This window comes from Zonotrichia albicollis, chromosome 9 (genome assembly GCF_047830755.1).
Source record: "Zonotrichia albicollis isolate bZonAlb1 chromosome 9, bZonAlb1.hap1, whole genome shotgun sequence".
NCBI classification, from domain to species: domain Eukaryota; kingdom Metazoa; phylum Chordata; class Aves; order Passeriformes; family Passerellidae; genus Zonotrichia; species Zonotrichia albicollis.
The window spans coordinates 42,374,315-42,385,529 of NC_133827.1; the positions used below are offsets into that span (position 1 = coordinate 42,374,315).

Consider the following 11,215-nt stretch of genomic DNA (forward strand, 5'->3'; position numbering starts at 1 on the left):
TAGAAGTAATAGGAAGAGTTGTAACATAGAATATAAATTTATAAATAAATGGGAAAATAGAAATGCAAAATCGAACACACATCAGTATAGAATTTAAATATAAATGTGGATCTAAATTTGAAAAATATTATTAAAAACAAAAAAATGAAATACAGTTGAAATGAAAGGGGTTTGTATTTGGCATGTATGGGTGGACGCGGGGGTTTTATTTTGAATCCTGCAAGTGTTAGAGAAGTAAAAATCCTAAGAGAAATGTATACTTCCAATGTAAAAATAGGTATATTTCGAGCGGGGCCGAATTGTTCGGAAGAGGCGAAGAGCCGAGTGTTGCCGAAAAGAGGCGACTTGAGCCGAAGAGCCGAGTGTGGCCGAACAGAGCCGACTTGAGCCGAAGAGCCGAGTGTGGCCGAAAACAGCCGAGTTTACACCAAGAGCCGAGGATAGCCGACTGGAATCGATAGCCGAGGGTAGCCGACACTGGCCGCATTTAGACAATGCGCCGAATGTGACCGAGTTTCGCCCAAGCGTGCCGAGTTCGGCCGTAGAGCCGAACTGAAACGAGTTTAGACCAAGAGCCGAACCAAGCCGAATTGAGCCGAGTTTCTTGAAACAGAACCGAAGGACGCCGCAGCGCTCTCCCTGCAGGTCTCCGGGGCACACGGCAGGGGGCGCTGTATAAAGTAAGTATAAAATATCAACTATCTATAAGAAGGAATAAAAGCTCTATGTCATGTGCAGCAGTAGAAAATTTCAGGCTCCCAGGGAATAAATAGTTTTCTTTACATCATTTTCGTTTTGCAGGTTTTTTTTACTCCCAGGTAGCCTGAAAGTTTCTACTGCTGCTTTTTTATTCTTAAGCTAGAAAGGAAAACCAAGATCAGAAACAGAAGAAAAGGAAAGGAAAAGGGAAGGAAAGGAAAGGAATCAGGAGCACCAGAGGGAAGGGAAGGGGTGAAAAGCAGAGTGAAAAAGGAAAAAAGAGTTGGAGCGAAAAAGAGAGGGCATTCGGGAGGAGCGTTGCTGCCTCAGGTCCTTCCCCGCCCAGGGGCGAAGGACCCGTTTGATGCCCGGGAGGGACTGCAGCTCCCGGTGGCGGAGGACGGAGCAGTGGCTGTCAGCCCGAGACTACAACTCCCGGCAGGCCCTGCTGCCGGCGAGGCGTGTGACGCAACGGCTGGCGCGGCACCGGAGTGGCTGGCGTGCCAGGCGGCCGCGCGGGGCTGTGCGCGGGCAGCTCCCGGCGCCGCGGCGGCGACGCCGGAGGGGCGAAACCTCCGTCTGGCCGCCCGCACGGAGCTGAGCAGCGCGGAAGGGGCGTCGGCCCGGTTCTTCGGCCTTACTGAGCGGTAGCGATGGCGGAGGGCGAGGCGGTGCTTTGCTGCCGCGGGCCGGGAGCTGCAGGAGCCGCCCCGGGCGAGCGGCGCCGGGCGCTCCCGCGGTCCCGGTGGGGCGGCTGCCCTCAGGCTGGCGGAGGCGCAGCAGCCCCCGAGCCGCAGCCGTCTCCCGCGGGCTGCTGCCGGTGCTGCGGGCGGAGGCGGCTCCGCCGCGTGTTGGGCGTTGCGAGCAGAGAGCGCTGCGATATCGCCGGAATGACTGGGCTGATGCCTGCGCTAGTGCTCGAGGCTCATTCTGCCATGCAAACGGATGGAGCGGCGCTGAGCGGTAAAGCCAGAGATGGCCGGGAGAATGCCCAGCGCAGGGAGCAGGCGGGCTGTATCCTTCCGATGGCACAGGTGCGATCTGCAAACTCATCCCCTTCTGCCCCTGCCCTCCCCAGCCCCAGGGAAAGTGCTTTCCAGCATTGTCGGGCTTCTGAAAGACAAAACTTGTGATTTGACACTAGCATCCAGAAAAGCTTTCTGTCTAGATTAGCAAATGCCTAAATTGTTCTTGGTTACATCCCATGACCGGTTTTAGGCAGTGACTTTATACTGCTTTTAGGATTTTCTTGTACCAAGGTGAGAAAATAGGCAGGTCTGATAGTGGTTTCACTTTTTTTCTACTTCACGTTCCATGAGATTCTTTTATCCAAGCACTTGTTTTAAAATTGTACTGTAGGCGTTTATGGTTCACTTTTTTTTTCTTTGCAGCACCCGTGACTTTTTTTTTTTTCTCTAAATCGGGAGTAAATATAGCTGAGTAAAATGACCTTGGTTTTCTTCTTTCTTTTTCAACTGAGTTGTTTTTATTAAAAATCCTATTTGAATATGTAGAAAAAGTGGGTATGTCCTGTAATATATCCTAGCTTTTCTTGTTTACAGGGTACTCAGAAAATATGTCTCCCTTAGAGTCCCACAGAAACGTTCTCAGTGCGATCTCTGTCAAGGTATGCATTTACAAATAAGTGATCCCTTTAGATATTTGACTGTGTACCTTTTCCTGTAATTCAGAGCTTGCGTTCCGTGGCTTTTATGATAAACCTATAAAACATGTAAAAATGGTTTTGCACATCTTAATCGTTGCAGGCAGCACTAAGTGGATTTAGAGCCTGTTCTTGACCAGACAAAGGGAAAAAGTGTGACTTTGATGCTGAACTTGTCATTTTTCATTGGACTTGTCTTTAGTTATTTAGGAATAGAGAGAACTAGAAAAAGAGAGAAATAGAATTGGTTATTGAGCACTCCTCAAATGCTCACCGTGATTCAGTGCAGAGCCGAAGTGAAGGGTGATGGAACAGAGCTCTATGCTTTAGAAGGAAATAAATTTAAACCTGACCTCCACACAGTGTCTCACTAACTTCTGTTGTTTTAAAATACAAAATACGTTTAGGAAGTGTTGGAAGTTAGTATTTTGGGAAAGAAATGGCAGTTCCACAGAACATTGCATTTAACAGAGGCTCTCGGAACGATTCATGTTGTAACTGCTGTCACTGCAATCGGTTGGTGGTTCAGCCTTGAAATGTGCACTTGCCCTTCTATAAAGCACTGTTTTGTTTGCCTTTCAGTGCTATGAGTCTTGATAAATTGGAGAAGAGCCCAAGAGAAGTTTTTCATCCCTTGATATAAAAGGTAGGAAGTGACTTTTTTTGGTTTGGTTCTCTTTCGTTATTATTTTCTGGAAATAAAAGTAATTAAGTATAGGTACGACTGGTTTGTTTCTTCCAGTAGCAGGTGATAATAATAGTAGTAGTAATAGTAAAAATAATAATAGAAATAATAATAATAATAGTAACGTAATACTACTGAAACTGTCTTTATCCATTGAACTGGCCATTTCAAATCAAAACTTGTAAACACAAATCAAACCATCATCCTTGTAGAATCTTTCACAGCAGTGGGCTAAAGATCCTGGTTTTGTTGACAGGATTTATCGGTTCTGGAAGAACAAGAGGGAAGTACAAGCCTAACTACTTCTAGCTCACAGACCCGTCCAGTGAATACAGCTTTGTATTTTGATGGGCTTGTGATGACTTTGAAATCAATTGCTCATTACAGTAAAAAAAATTAATGTTTTTTTGAACGTAACAGCAGAAATAACTTTAAGCACCAACTTAATAATAACAGATCGGCAATTGAAGTTCATAATTTTATGCTATACTATCAAAGTTTAAAGGTAAATTTTTACGTATTAGGAGATGGTATAAAGTGTATGTTCTAACGTGTAGGATGTATGCAAAGATACATACATACCTGAAAGTCCTTAGAGGAAACAAATTTTTACATCTGCTGTTTGACTGTTTATCATACAATATTTGGTTTTATTTCCCAGGGATCGGTGAATTTTAACTTTGGAGTCCTCTATGCTAAGGATGGTCAACTTACAGATGTTCAGTAATGGTGAGTTTTTTCACATTCTCCTTAATTGTTTTGTTCATCTGCATTAAAAAAAAACAAGAGTAAAAAAAAAAAAGCACATGTTTATTATTTTTTACCCTGTTATGTCTGTTTCCTCAGTATTTGCTGGAGCTCTGCTTACCGAAGCTTTCGGTAAAACAAGCTTTGGGTTCCTTCTGTCCCACTGGGAGTTGCCCGATTTGGTTGCATCTGGTGAAATTCACCCTGAGACCTTGGAGAACCAGCTCAAACTACGTGAGAGCCATTTGCAGTTCTCTCCAGACACCTGGAGAATGGGTGATGCTTCTGAGGATCTGGCAAGTGTACTTCTATCAAAACTCAGTCTGTGAAATTTCTGGGGAAAACCCTTCTGTGTACCAAAGGGTTCAAACTCTGGTGAGGATCCAGTTATCAGGTGCTCACCTGCATGGTTCCAGCTCTTAAAGCGAACACTTGTACTCTTGCCCTGTAGTTTATATCTATTGTATTTTTGTTATTTTGCAAGATTTCACGGCTTTGCAAAATATTGTGCATTTGACTCTTTGGAACCTGTCAGATCGTTCTTTGGTGCAGCACCACCTCATGGGACACTTGGCTGCTGTCCTGAAGGGGTTGGTCGTAAATCCTGGAGGGTTTATAAGTCTTCTGTCCCCAGGGAGCTATCGTGCTTTGTTTGCTTTTGTTCTGTTTGTTAGGCGCTGCTTCTCACTGGAAGTATGAATTTCAAACTACCCTGTTCTTTTTTTAACTGTTTTCCTGGTTCTCTCTGTATGGCAGGGAAAGACTCTCGTATCCTTGTCGTCAGGCTCGGTGCTGTCCAAGAAGATACAGAGACTAAAACAATCATAAGAAGCAAAATATGACTACAGGGAAAACAAGCTGGAGAGAACAAAAGATGATATTGTTATCCTTACCCTGTATTAGAAACATCCACTGTGCTTTGATGCTGGTAGCTGCCAGGGGCTTGTTAGCTCTTTGTAGGCAGGTGTGGGTGTTCACTTGTAGGTTTTTTCTCTGGACAAGTCAATTCAAACTTTGCTAAGCTTATATTTGTGTATTTGTGGATTACTCTCTAGCACAGTCCAGAATGACATTTTTGAATGTTCTAAAACTACCATGTTACTTGGAAATTGCTAATGATGAGAAGCCTTAGGGAAAAATAAGATTTCAGGGTTGGGAGATGTGAGAAGAATTTTCTGGGGATGTTAGACTGAAATAAAGTGCACTTGAAGCTGGACTGGCATGCTGGCAGATCCCCTATTAAACAGTAGCTCTTAGATTAGCCTGGGGGTTGCCCATTGTTTCTGTAGAAATCAATGTTTCCTGGTCTTCAGAAGTAAGCTGCTTTGAAAAGCTGGAAGGTGCAGTATACTGACAATCCCCGTGCTTTGGATTAAAAGTAGATTTCAGAAGGGTGATAGGCTTTTGTCTTTTCCTAGAAGTCAATGTAATCCTATCGAGGAGTTTTTAATTCTGTGTTGCCATGTCATCCCTCAGAGCCCTGTCGTACTAATCGTCATACAGATACAAAACAAAACATCAGACCCTGTCCCAGCCACTTAGAGCCCAGAACACGATTTCCTCGGGCTGCCATTTGTGCGCCATCGGTACTCACCACGGAAGCGAGCCGGGGATGTTGCAGCTGTTGGGAACAAACCGCTTCTCGTCACACAGAAATGGAATTCGGACGACGCCTCGGCCAGCCCCTCTCTGCCGTCGTCTCCTGAATCTGCAGCAGAGCAGTTCCAGTCCGTCCGGGTACGTGTAATCCAGCTCCTGACGATCTGAGCACACGGAGCAGCGCTCAGCTGCCGTGGGGGCTCAGGGAAGGCAGAGTGTGCATTGTCATCTTCCTGAACCTACGGACAAATCAAAGTGAGAAGCCACAGGGTGGAAATCAGTCGCATATATGCTAAATAAAACTTGCAGATTTATTTAAGAATTGTTTCTGCTCGTTCTTTTTTGTGCTTCTGTGCTTAGAAAACATCCCTACAAAATCAGTTCAGTTCATCAGTTGAACCTTTGTTTGCAGACCCTCACTGAGCAGAATTTGTTGCAGACTCAGTGCACGCTGCGCTGGAGTGTGAGGAGCTCATGTGTGCTACTTTTTGCTTTAGGACGCTCTAAGGTATTTATTCCTTTTGGGATACATGATGAGAATTCCCAAGAGAGGTAGTTATAAGGTATGATATTGGGAAAAAGCCTGTGTGGTTGGAATGTTGTTGCTGTCAAAAGTTAATTTTTTCTTAGCCAGTAGTTAGCTTTTTGCTTTATTTTTGTGGTAGCAGTATTTTATTGTTTAAAAAATTGCTTCAAAATAACTTGAGTGGCTGGCCATCGGTACCTTGTTCAGATTTGCCTATTTGCTTGTAGCTAAAATGTTCGCATCTTATCATTCTGTTTAAGAAACTGCTGCCCAGCCAACTAATAACTGAATATCTATCTGTCTGGGACACGGGGACAGGATTTAGGTAATGTCTTTGGTTCCAGAAAAAAGTTCCTGTGTAGTTTCTAAATAGAGAAGAAGAGGGTGAAGACTCGGGGCTCTGATGCCATTGGGGCACTCCAAGGTCTCCAGGAGAGGAAGCCCCACTGGGGTGCAGAAGCAGGTGTGTTCTCATGTAATATAGAATAAATTATAAATATAAATATGAAAATTATAAACATGAAAATATTTTTAAATAGCTAAATAAATCAGGTTTTTTTATTTGTCAATAGGCAGTGTTTTGATTATAAAAATTATAAATGCAAATAATATAAAGGTAGAAATCTAAGTATAGGAATATATAATAAATAAATATATATATATATATATAAAGTTTAAAAACATAAGAAAAAATTAGTTGTAGCAGTAGATATGATACATAATATAAATAAATACATTTATAGAAATTTTTTCAATGTTCTAAAAATACCATGTTACTTGGAAATTGCTAATGATGAGAAGCTTTAGGGAAAATTAAGATTTCAGGGTTGGGAGATGTGAGAAGAATTTTGTGGGGATGTTAGACTGAAATAAAGCACACTTGAATTATTATATATAATATATAATATTATAATATTATAATGTATAATATTATATGAAATATATATTATATATAGTTTTTAATACACTGCATCAAAAGAAACTATAAATATAAATGGGAGTATAATTATACTAAGTATAAAAATATTTCAATATCGTTTGAAAGAAGGTTTTTTTTATATTTATTTGGTTAGAGATGGGAGCTTTATTTTGAATAAAAGTATTATAGAAATAGAAATCTAAATATAGAAATATACAATCTATAGAGAAAGATATTTGTAAAAACACGAGCGAACGACGCCGCCTTCGGCCGAATGGAACGAGCTCAGCGGCACCAAGGCGAGACCGGCCGAACCTGACGGCCTCGAGCGAACCGAGGCCAGGCTTGCGAGGCTGCCTGAACGGAGCCGAGCTCAGGCGAACCGAGCCCGCTGCTCTCGTACGCGCTAATTAGCGCGAGTGCGGTCACCGCCTAATGAGCCCCTGTGCCGCCCCGCGCTCCCGGTCGTGTCCGTGCGATGGGCGGGCCGCCCGCGGGCCGCGGCAGCAGGAGAGCCCCGAGCCGGGCGCGTTTAACGTGAGGCGGCGCCGCTTGCCCGCCCTGAGGGAGCCGAGCCGAGCTGAGGCGCGCCGAACGCATGGAGAGCGGCTCCGAGTTCGGCCGAAGCGAGCCGAACGCACGGAGAGGCTCCGAGTTCGGCCGAATGAAACCGAGGCGCGCCGAGCGCACGGAGCGGCTCCGAGTTCGGCCGAATGAAGACGAGCGCACGGAAAGGCTCCGAGTTCGGCCGAAGCGAGCCGAGCCGAGCGCACAGAGTGGTTCCGAGTTCGGCCGAAGCGAGCCGAGCGCACGGAGTGGCACCGAGTTCGGCCGAAGCGAGACAAGCCGCGCCGAGCGCCTAGAGCGGCTGCGAGTTCCGCCGAAGCGAGCCGAGCCGCGACGAAAGGCGAGTCCAGCCGAATGCAGCCTACAATAGCCGAGTTTAGCCGATTACAGCTGAATTTAGCCGAGCAGCTGTGAGCCTTGAGGTGAGCGTGTATCATTACCGGCTTGGGATTGAATGAAATGCACTAAGGAAACCAGCGCTGGGGAGGGAGGCCGGGAAAGCCTCTCTTAACGTTTACCAATTCTTCCGTCAAACTCATCACGGCAGGACAGGGTGAAGACTGAAAGTGTAAGAAGATGTGGAGGGAAACAGAGAATCTGACAGGAGCATCGAACGCACAAGTGCACGAATTTCGCTTTTTGCTTGGAGTTAAACTCAGAAGTTGTAAGGAATTTGGGAAAGGGACATTTCAGAAGGAGAAGGAGGAGAAGAAGTTGTTGTTACAGTCCTGGCAAAATCTTTTGTTCTAGCTAATAAAAGAAGTTAGTTTAGAAAACAAAAAGAAAAAAAAAATGTAGTTTTTCTTTACTTGACTATTATATTCATTGGTGGTATATGGTGTGTTGTTTTATTTCTTGGTATTATTAGCTCAGTGTAAGTTGTTTTTTGAGTGAACTAACTTTCTGGATGGGTTGGTTTGTATTTGAGGCAGGATTGATTTCAATAGGTTTCTTTCATAGACTTCTGATAGGTATTACTGGGGTTTTGGTTTTGTTTACTGTATGCATAAACATACAGCTTTGGTTGGGCCAGGTGGGCTGCCGGAGTTTGTGGGTGTGAATTTATTCGATAGCTTTTGTTAAATGCAGTTTTTTATTTTTGAAAGGTTTTTCAATGTAGTGGTTTTAAGGTGGTTTTTAAGAACTGATTGTATTGTTTCATGTTGTTTGTAGTTGGTGTACAGTAAGGGATGTGGTGTGAGTTCTTGAACGTTATGGTTTTGGTGTTCCTAAGTTCCGTTTTCTTTCTCGTTCGATAGGTTTTTTTAGTTTTATTGTTGGTGACAGGGGCATTTATGTGGTGGGTTTTTATAGGCAATATGTTTTTTAATGTGGGTAGTGATATTTTTTAGTATTTTAACAGTTTAGATTTTTTATTTTCATGCTTTGTATGAGGTTTTTTTGAATTGCAAAATAACTTTTATAGATTATTGGTTTTTATTTGTGCATTAGCATAAAGGTAGAGCTTTGGGGGCTTTTTGAGTCAGTTGTACAGTTTTGAGTCTAGTGAGTTGGTTTGATTTAATTTTTACTGGGTGTTTGTTTTTCTTAGCAGTTGTGTCATTTTCAAGGTGTATTTGAGTTTTTTGGGGTTTTTGAGATATTGGTTTAGGAGGAAGTTGATGATGAGCATGTGCGGAGCTTTTGGGCTAGTTATAGTGGGATTTAAAATTTATTTTGGGTTAGGTTTATTTGAGTTTTTATTAGGGTTCAATGTTGTGGGATGTTTCTTCCGTTAGTAATAAAAATAGGTTTTGTTTTGATGTGCTGCGATGGGATGAGCGTGTGCTGCGTGCCGGTGCTGACAAAGGGTACGGTATTGTTGTGGTTCTGGTGTGTCGGGTTAATGAACTTATATGGTTTAATATAGAGATGAAAATAGAAATAAATATAAATTTAAAAAGAAATATAACATTAGAGTGGTAAACATAAATATAGATAACAGATGCATATATAAAACTATAATTCATCGTATGGAATTGTAACATATTGTCATATAGATAAATGATAGTCTATTATATATATACAAAGATATATAAATATAGATTGTAAATATAAAAATATTTAAATACAGTTAAAATAAATTGGGGGTTTTATTAGGTTATAGGCTAGTGTTTTTAAAATAAATAATATAAATAGAAATAAAATAAAAAATCAGATGCAAATATATGTGGAAATACAAATATCTATAAATATTTAATTGAAATAAATATAAGTAAAAGAAATATATAATAGAGAAATTTTATATCTATAATCAGCATAATCTGCTGATTATGCTATTGTGTTGAAATACTTGGCCTCCACTGCAGTAGCCCCACACTTAACTCGATGGCCTCCCCCAGCATGTCCCAAAACACCTGGATGCAGATCAGCTTAAGCTTCACTGATGTGATAAACAGAGTTCACTCTTTAAAACTTTTACAAGTTTAATAAAGGATAAAAGGACAAAATAATCCAGCACTGGGATGCTTTTAGCACACAGCCAAAGAGCACAGAGGTAGCTTAAAATCACGTTCACTATATACTGTTACATTGCTGAGGTCACATGCATATTCATTAACTTACACATTATTCAAACATTCCTTTGACTTTTTGATGTTCCAGGAACTCTCTTGTTTAGTTTTAACCTCTGACTTGTCTGCAGAATATTCTGTAAATTAGGTCTACATATTTTATTTCTTCCTGTAGTTTTATCCTGTTGCTTCACACTCCCTGATAACGCCCGATAAGAGTCGATAAATCCTTCCTGGATGCTTAAGCTCTTTTTGTCACTATTATCTTATCACTTGGTAGGGGCAGTCTGCAGTTATAAGAAACAGAATAATTGCTTTACACCGTTTTCTGAGTTAGTTACATAGAAGTATTTTAGTTTTTATTTTAACATTTTGCTAAAGCCTACGATAAATTTATCACGCTACTATTCATATGAAATATACAGTGTATACATAAACTGACATATTACACTATACAAAGCAGTTAAAAGTAAGTATAAGTTTTACCATATCAAAATACTTGTAATGCAAAAAGCTATTCTATGAATGTGAAAGTCAATATTGTTTTATCATCTATAACATCCGACGACGAGGGTGAGCAGCGGGCCCGCAGCAGGCAGAGGGCGGGCAGGGGGACGCGGGCACTTAACTTTGGCCAGGGTGCTGATCTCAGCCAGTCGGGGCAGGCCAAGTGCCCGCAGAAGTGGAAGCACTGCGGTACAAGAGGCACCCAGAGCCCGCAGCGGGCGCTGCACGCCCTCCCCGCTCCCGAGCCCTCTCCTCACCAAATCGCCGCCGGTCCCTGGTCCGCCCTGCTGTCGCAAAGACGACCCGGAATCCCTCCCGGGCTACACTCCTCTCCGCCCCCTGCCCCGAGTGCCCAAGGGAGCGCTCCGGTAGGGGCTCTGCGGGGGTCTTTTCGCCGGGACCTGGGCACGAGAGAGGGCCGGAGAAGGGGACGGGGGTTTCGCGAGCGGGACCCCCGGCGCCTGCGAGCCCTTCGAGCACCCCGAGCTCCGCCCCACGCTCCCAGGGGCCTCAGCCTGACGGCTCCCAAACCTGCCAATCACGGCTCGCCTTTCTCAGCCCGCCCTGTCCAATCACAGCCGCCCTGTCAATCCGGAAGCGGTCCCGCCGATCTCAGCCCGCTCAGTGGCGGCTCGACCCCTCAGACTGGCCCCGCTCCCGCCACCGCCGCTTTGGGAGCCGGCGGAGCAGTGTCCTCGCTGCCTCGGCAGGCGCTGTTGCGGACGGGAAGGGCGGCCGGGAGCTTCCAGTTCAGGTCCTGGTCGGGATCAGGTTCTGGTCCAGGGAAACG

General features: G+C 43.7%; 3 long non-coding RNA genes across 6 annotated transcripts in view; 2 read left to right on the forward strand and 1 right to left on the reverse strand.

Annotated features, from left to right (window-relative positions):
• The window catches only part of LOC141730183 (uncharacterized), a 45,950-nt gene that overhangs the window by 5,359 nt on the left and 29,376 nt on the right, over positions 1-11,215 (forward strand). The window lies entirely within an intron of this gene.
• On the forward strand, positions 48-5,260 carry LOC141730182 (uncharacterized). 4 transcript variants are annotated; one of them, XR_012581713.1, is made up of 7 exons: positions 55-680; positions 1,046-1,733; positions 2,262-2,326; positions 2,945-3,008; positions 3,709-3,776; positions 3,894-4,169; positions 4,551-5,260. It is a non-coding gene; the product is annotated as an uncharacterized LOC141730182 (long non-coding RNA). The 4 variants fall into 4 exon arrangements; XR_012581710.1 differs by having other exon boundaries at positions 48-680; positions 3,894-5,260; XR_012581712.1 differs by lacking the exon at positions 1,046-1,733 and having other exon boundaries at positions 62-680; positions 3,894-5,260.
• LOC141730185 (uncharacterized) lies at positions 3,361-10,819 on the reverse strand. Its single transcript, XR_012581716.1, has 3 exons — positions 10,683-10,819; positions 5,389-5,632; positions 3,361-3,814 (listed from the first exon to the last, which is right to left on the reverse strand). It is a non-coding gene; the product is annotated as an uncharacterized LOC141730185 (long non-coding RNA).